This window comes from Sebastes umbrosus, chromosome 3 (genome assembly GCF_015220745.1).
Source record: "Sebastes umbrosus isolate fSebUmb1 chromosome 3, fSebUmb1.pri, whole genome shotgun sequence".
Classification (NCBI taxonomy): domain Eukaryota; kingdom Metazoa; phylum Chordata; class Actinopteri; order Perciformes; family Sebastidae; genus Sebastes; species Sebastes umbrosus.
Genome location: NC_051271.1, coordinates 33,942,350 through 33,950,506, shown reverse-complemented (window position 1 = coordinate 33,950,506; position 8,157 = coordinate 33,942,350).

Sequence of the window (8,157 nt, the reverse complement as noted above, 5' to 3'; positions counted from 1 at the left end):
AATTCATGTGCAGCCAGCCCGGCTATGTAAACAAAGCAGAAGCCCGGATGAGAACACACAGAGGGAGAGCGACTCATTCTCTGCTCAGGTAGACATTACTACTCTATATCTTTACATAAAAAAATAGTTTGCTGCGTTATTAATACTCTGAATATCATGTAGAGCAACTTTAAGAAACTTTGTACAAAAGTCCGTTTCCTCAGCCTCCACTGCATCATCTTCAGACTGGACATCCTGGACCATCAGAACAGGCTCCCCACCTGTTTCCTGGGGATTTCTTTCATGGTATTCCTTTAACAGGTTTATATGGAGCAGTTGCTTGTCTTTTTGTTTATCAGGACAGGAAATTTCATATGTTACTGGGCCCACCTTTCTGGTCACAGTATAGGGGGCCTTGCCACCTAGCCAGTAACTTACTGTGCCCAGTAGGGAGCAGTACCAATGCTTTCTGTCCAGTTTTCAGTTCTCTTTCACAAGCATATTTGTTGTACCATACCTTTTGTTTTTATTGAGCTTCCATCATATGTTCTTTCACTTCTCCTCTGCAACTTTCCAGTTTGTCTCTCATCTGCAGAATGTAGAAGATGATGTTGGTTGTTGCCGAAATTGCCGCACCAGCCACCCAGTTCTCCTTCAGCATGTCCAAAGGGCCTCTCACCTGGGGTACCTCTCGATATGCAAACACAAGGAAAGGCAACCATTTTTCCCAGTCTTTGCCAGTATCATCAACAAATGTCCTCAACATTTGTTTCAGGGTACCATTTAAATCACTCGACAAGACCATCAGTTTCAGGGTATAAAGGAGCGGTTCTTATCCCTTTCACACCAAGTTGGGAATACTTCATTAGATGTGACATAAAGTTTGTGCCTTGATCTATTCAGATCTCTTTATGGATGCCAACTCCAGAGAATAACTCCACTAAACATCAAACTATATGTTTGACCTGAATGGAGTGCAGTGGATAGACATCTGGATATCTGGTTGCGTAGTGACATAGGACCGGGACAAATTTGTGTCCATTGCTACTTTATGGCAGGGGACCAATGATATCCATAACTATTCTCTCATAAGGCACTCGTGATAGGCAATGGTTGTAATTGGACTCGGTCTGAAATTTTGGTGGGGGGCTACCACCTGGCAGTCATGACATGTTTTGCAATACTCCAGTACCTCTAATCCTGGCCAATAGAAGCGCTGAACAATGCGGTTATAGGTCTTGGCCTGCCCTAAATGCCCAGCCCATGGAACACTATGACCCAAATGCAGGATTACTTGAAGATACTCTTTAGGAATAACAAGTCTAGACTTCTCAATGTCTGCCAAACACAAAAGGTTGTCTTTTATGATGAAGGGATCCCCAATTACACTTTTCAGCCCCCCTGTGCCAGCTTTTTGGACCCCATCTATTTCACAAACTTTTGCAAAGAGAAGTTTCAGAGATGAGCCATTCTCCTAGACTAGACTAGGTGATCTAACACACCAACAGTTAACATAAAGGCTTGTCCTTCAACCTCAATGATCACTTCTGCAGTTGGCTAATCTTTCTTACATCCATGAACACGTGTGATATTAACATTTCATCCAAAGTTAGTTAGTGCATTGTTGAGTAAGCTGGACTTTACCAAGGTTTGTGAACTACCAGTGTCAGCTAGAGCCTTTGCCACATGACCATTAACTGTGACATCCACTACATGTCTATGTGGAATCATTTCATGGTCATCATTTTCAGGACGAGGTACAGAACACAACTCAACTGTTTTTGATCTTTTTAAAGGACATAATGACGCTTTGTGGCCAGAATGCTGACAGTAATAACACGTAAAGTTAGGTTTTACATTTGAATGAACAGGTTTCTTACCAACCCCAGTGCCTGTATTGTCCTATTGCAACAGTCACCTTTTTCTTTGAAGGATCCCAGTGGGCGGCTGTGTAGCTTTCTGCCAGGTCCGCTGCTTCCTCTCCTGTCTGGGGATTGTTCTCATTTACCTAGGTGCGGATGTCTGGATGGAGCACACGGAGGTATTGCTCTAAAACAATGGTTTCACCAATCTGCTCCTTAGTGCGGCTGTTTGATCGCATCCATCGTTTGTAAAGTCCCTTTATCCAGTTGTAGGTTTCACGCAGTTTCTCCCACTGTCACAATAGTGCTCCGGAAACGCTGTCTTTAAGTCTCCTCTGTCACATTGAACTTCATTAACACTGCAGCTGTAATGGCCTCATAGGATTCTGCTTGTTCTTCCAACATAAGCCTCAAAAGCTTTTCCTGTCAATAATGTGACCACTCTGGCTGCCACCCCCATGTTCTGGCTACCCACTTAAACTGAACTAAGTAGCTCTCTGGATCTTCACCTTCTTTGAAGTCAGGTATTCTGGGTTCACTGACATGGGACCTGACAGACCGGGTTGGTGGATATAACCTGTTATAAAAAGACAGGGAGGGAAAATTCCTCTGCCTTCAAACACTCTGCTCACCACAGGTCTGGTGCTGCTCTTTTGGAGAAAACCTCTGCCTTCACACATCCTAATATAACCTGAGAGCCCGCCCTTCTAGTTCAAACTGGCCTATCAGGTGAGGACAACTGTCAGCTGAGACTGGAGACACCTGAGGCCTGTACTACGAAGTAGGATTTGGTGTTAGCGAGGTAACTTCAGGGTTAACCCTGGGTTTTCTGTACTACAAAGCTGGATCTCTTCTTACAGGGGTAGATCACCATGGTAACTGATGCTGAACAGCTAACCTGTTCCGCAGCAGGTTATGTTCCAGATAAGAGATCAACTCGTATAAAAGCCCCGCCGACTGACCAATCAGAGCTCAGTGCGGTGATCGTATGATAATATTACACACAAATGAATAAGTGAATAAGTCATAATCCAGGCTTAAATTAACATAGTTTAAACTGATGAATGCAGGAAGGACAGCTGGCTATATGCTGTGGGTGTTTACCGCTTTGATTTATATTTTTATATTTCTATTTTGTTTTACTTCCTCTTGAGTCCGTTTCACACCATCGGAGAGGGGGAACGCAGCTGGAAGAAGGTTCAAATAGTCATAGATACCACCAAGTGCACAGGGTACAAAAATGAGTAATCCTTTCATCTATTACAGTCTTAAACGCTATTTATATTTAGACGACTATATCTGACTTTTGAGTGTTCCGTTAAATTAATAAGTCGGTTAATTTACACATTCACACATCAGGAGTTCTTTCTTTTGCCAGCTGTTCTTCCTGCATTTGGCAGCTTCAACTGTGTTACTTTTATCCTGGATTATGTGTTTAACTTCTTCGTATTTGTCTAATATAGTTTACTCTTTGTTAAATGTGCATCTCTATGCCTGTCTGTCAGTGGACTTGTTCATGTCTGTGATTGGTCAGATTCGGCAAACACCGTCCCGTTCATGTGAACGCGCTCATAACGAGATTGGAAAACCCTGGGTTGATTTATCGAGTTGATAACCAGCTTCATAGTACAGTTTAGCGAGATCTCGGTTGTTAGGGTTAGTGAAGCCAGATAACGAGAAGATACCCTGGGTATGTTGAACTCGCTTCGTAGTACAGGCCTCTGGAGTCACTTAGTCCCCGTCAGCCAATGAACCACTCAACTACAGAGCAAAGAAAACAAAGAAAACTGTGTGATCCACCCCACTTGGCTTAAACAAATAGTGAGTGAGGAAGTTGGTGCTTCCTCACAGTTATACCGTGCTTGAGTACAAATTTGAGGTATTTGTACTTTACTTAACTATTTCCATTTTATGCAGCTTTGTACGTCTACTGCACTCCGCTACATCTCAGAGGCAAATATTGTACTTTCTACTCTAAATAAACTATTTCAAACCCTCTTAGATCAGCTGGAAGTGCATTGTTTTTCTGATGAAAAGTTGACTTTTTAGACAGATATGTGGTTCTCACAGGACAGCTATGCTATAAATATAATTCATGATAATAATATGATGCATAGATTAAACTACCCAACGGTATATAAAGTAGTTAAAATTAGCCCGACCTTAAACATGTACAGCAGTAAAATGCAACATGCACATTAATGCAACAATAATATTAATCCAGAAACATCAGATATAATAGGAAAACACTGACAGGTGAAGGAACTGGCCTTCTACCTCCGAGAGGTCAAGGCCCAGTTACGTGCTGGTTAATCTTGTGTGACAAAGAGAATTTCCAAACAGACGGGTTAAAGCATAATAATACAATTTATTCCGAACAATCAATGTTGCATAAGTAAAATAAAAGAGTTTACAGATATCTGGATCCAACCTACGTGTCCCTGACAACATACAGTGCATGGGTCAGTTCGCGAAGTCTGAACCCCGAGCTATCCCTGATCCAGCCTATTCATGGTTTACACAATAGTAATATTCATGAGCTTATGACACGTGATATTTTTGCTGCATATCTTCTTCTTTGTTATCTCCTTCTGACTCCTTTCTCTCCTTGACCTTGCAAAAAGAACAGAGCATGCAGTTCCCGCGTGCCTTCCTGTCCTCGCAAACACTTCAAGCACAACAAATCCAACAATCAGGTTATTGCAGGTCATTGTAAGCACTTTTGTACATAATAAATCCAACACAGGGAACATTTCACTGCTGAATTAGTACTTTTTAAACTTTGGATACTTTAAGCACATTTTACTGATAATACTTAGCCTACATACTTTCACTCAAGTAAGGTTTGAATGCAGGACTTTAACTAGTAGTAGAGGTGAGTATTTTCACATTGTGACGTTAGTAACGTTACTGTATCTGGATCCTTTTTTCACTACCGGTCAGCTAGTGTTAAGCTGGCTAGCACAACAGCATATTTCCCTTTATGTTGACTGACTAATGTTAGCTGAGACATCACATAACAAGACAAAGTTACTGAAGAAATTTCTACATTATTAACTACTTAAAGCTGAAGTAGGCGAGATTGGAGCAAATATGATTAAAAGAAGTCATTTATATAAAACGGTTGCTATATCCTAATGGTAGTACATGAAACAAGTAACCGGAAAAAAATCATGTGCCCGTGTGCTCCGGTAATCCTAACGGCATCTGCAAGATTTTTTCAGACCGGAGGGAAACAAGCAGTAAGAGCTGATCTGAAATCAGAGGCCTGTACTACGAAGCAGGATTTGCGGTTATCGAGGTAACTTCAGGGTTAACTCTTGGTTTTCGGTACTACGAAGCTGGTTCACTTCTTATCGAGGTAGATCACCATGGTAATTTATGCTGAACGGCTAACATGTTCCGGAGCAGGTTATGTTCCAGATCAGAGATCAACTCCTATGAAAGCACCTCCTACTGACCATCAGAGCTCAGTGCGGTGATTGTATGATAATATTATACACATACGAAGAAATTTAAATCATAATCCAGACTAAAAACGACACAGTTTAAACTGATAAATACAGGAAGGACAGCTGACTTTATGCTGTGGGTGTTTACCGCTTTGAATTTTATTTTTATGTTTCTATTTTTTTACTTCCTCTTGAGTCCGTTTCACACCATCGGAGAGGGGGGACGCAGCTGGAAGAAGGTTCAAGTAGTCATAGATGCCACCAAGTGCACAGGGTACAAAAATGAGTAATCCTTTCATCTATTACAGTCTTAAACGCTATTTATATTTAGACGAGTAAATCTGACTTTTGAGTGTTCCGTTAAATTAATAAGTCCGTCAATTTACACATTCACACATCGGGAGTTTTTTCTTTTGCCAGCTGTTCTTCCTGCATTTGGCAGCTTCAACTGTGTTACTTTTAGTCTGGATTAAGTGTTTAATTTCTTCGTATTTGTTTTATATAGTTTACTCTTTGTTAAACGTGTCTCTCTGCCTGTCCGTCAGTAGACTTGTCCGTGTCTGTGATTGGTCAGACATTGGCCAGATGCTGGAAACACCTCCTCGTTCATGTGAACGCGCTCATAACCAGATTGGAAAACCCTGGGTTGACTTACCGAGTTGATAACCAGCTTCGTAGTACAGTTTAGCGAGATCTCGTTTGTTAGGTTAAGTGAAGCCAGATAACGAAAAGATACCCTGGGTATGTTGAACTCGCTTCGTAGTACAGGCCTCTGGTGTCCATCTGCCATCTATGAGAGCCAGCTGTCAATCACTTGCGAACTCCGACCAAACGGTCAAACTAGGCCGCGCTGATCAAATATGAATCAATATTCTGTTACTGTAATGCCTATTTGTCGCCTCAAATGTTTTCAGAATCATCTTGTAGTGCACGGTTTAGCTGTAAAATGAGAGAGTTTGTGACGCCGCCACCATTGTGAAATCTGGTGAAGGAACGCCAAGTTCCGGTCACATGACTGGATTACAGCCAATAGGAACGCTCTCTCTGAACTGACCTGTGATTGGTCAAAGTCTCCCGTCACGGGCTAGATTTTCTAAAGCCTGAAAACAGAACCATGAGGAGGTGCAGAAGTCTAGTTTTCTCTCAGAACATTTGAATTAGAATATGCTGAAAGGTTATTATGGAATTTTTGACCAATGATGCCAAAAATATACTGACTACTGCCACTTTAACAGCCGTTTCTTACCTCTGGTTTATCTAATTGTCATCACAGTCAGCGACAGCCGGCGTCAGCTTGAAGCCCCGTTTCTGTCGCAGCACGTACTTCCAAGGTTTACTCTGCACTGGCCTGGTGGGTTGGACAAATGGCTGTGATTGGCTGGATGACCGGTCAATCAATCTAACTTGACAAATAGCCTTTCGTGTATAAAGAACTCATTCTCTGAAGCACTGTTTTCACAAATTTTAGTTTTGTTTCATCTCAGGAAAAAGAAGGGTGATGAAATTATGTTTCTGTGAAAGTGCGGGTGTCGCAAAACCCACAACACCCACAGGTGCAACGCCCCTGTTTATGGGCCTGGACCCCCAAGGCCCGCCCCTAACATCGACGCTGCATCTTGGCCAGGACCCACCTGCAAATCAGATTCAAAATCTCAATGGGATTATCCTGGCTAAATAAAGGTTAAATATCCATCCATTATCTGTAACCGCTTATCCTATTCAGGGTCGCGGGGGGGCTGGAGCTGTTCCCAGCTGACATTGGGCGAAGGCGGGGTACACCCTGAACAGACTATCACAGGACTGACAAATGAAGACAGACAACCATTCACACTCACATTTACACCTGCAGAACATTTAGACTCAACATGAACCTAACCTGCATGTCTTTGGACTGTGGGAGGGAACCAGAGAACCCGGAGAAAACCCACGCTGACAAGAGGAGAACATGCAAACTCCACACAGAAGAGCTCCAAGCCGGATTCAAACCTGTGACCCTCTTGCTGTGAGGCGACAGTGCTAACCACTGCAGACTGTGCAGCCCAAGGTTAAAGGGACTGTTTGTAACTTTTTAAGCGTATAAATGTACCGGGTCGGGACACATGCGTGCTCTCGTGTGGCCGCTGTCTCTCCTCCTCTGCCTGCTCGCCTTCACTCAGACAGCGCGCGCGTTCTCGCGTACTCGCTCCACCTCTAGACGTGAATGCGCGCTCACTACACACTGCAGAAGAGTTAGTTTAGCTCTGAGAATATCCATAACCTCGCCCCCACCTACCTCACAGACCTCCTCCAGGAGTACGCCCCCTCCCGTTCCCTCCGCTCATCATCAGCCGGACTTCTGACTACCCCCACCTCACGCCTCAGCACCATGGGAGCCAGGGCGTTCAGCTGCTCTGCTCCCAGGTTATGGAACTCACTCCCCCCACACATCCGGCAGTCTGAAAATATCACATCATTCAAATCCTTCCTCAAAACCCACCTGTTTAAACTGGCATACTCTCTCTAGCACTCATCATCACCCATCCTATGTGTCTGTACAAATATGTCTCTGTCATGTCCTGTTGTTTTTATATTGTTTTATCTGTCTATGTTTTAATTAATTCTTGTAAGGTGTCCTTGGGTGTCCAGAAAGGCGCCACCAAATAAAATGTATTATTATTATTATTATTAATATCTAGTGAATGTACAGTGGACGTTTGTGCAGAAATAAATGCTGCAGCTTCTCCAGACCAACAGAGGTTTCCCGTGTCTTGTGAAGTGACGGGGCTCCGCAGCGAGAAACGTTATTGCCCCGACCGGGTGCCGGTGTCTTCCTGTTCACTCCGGCTGCTGGCGGAGACGAGACGATAACGTTACTCGCTGCGGAG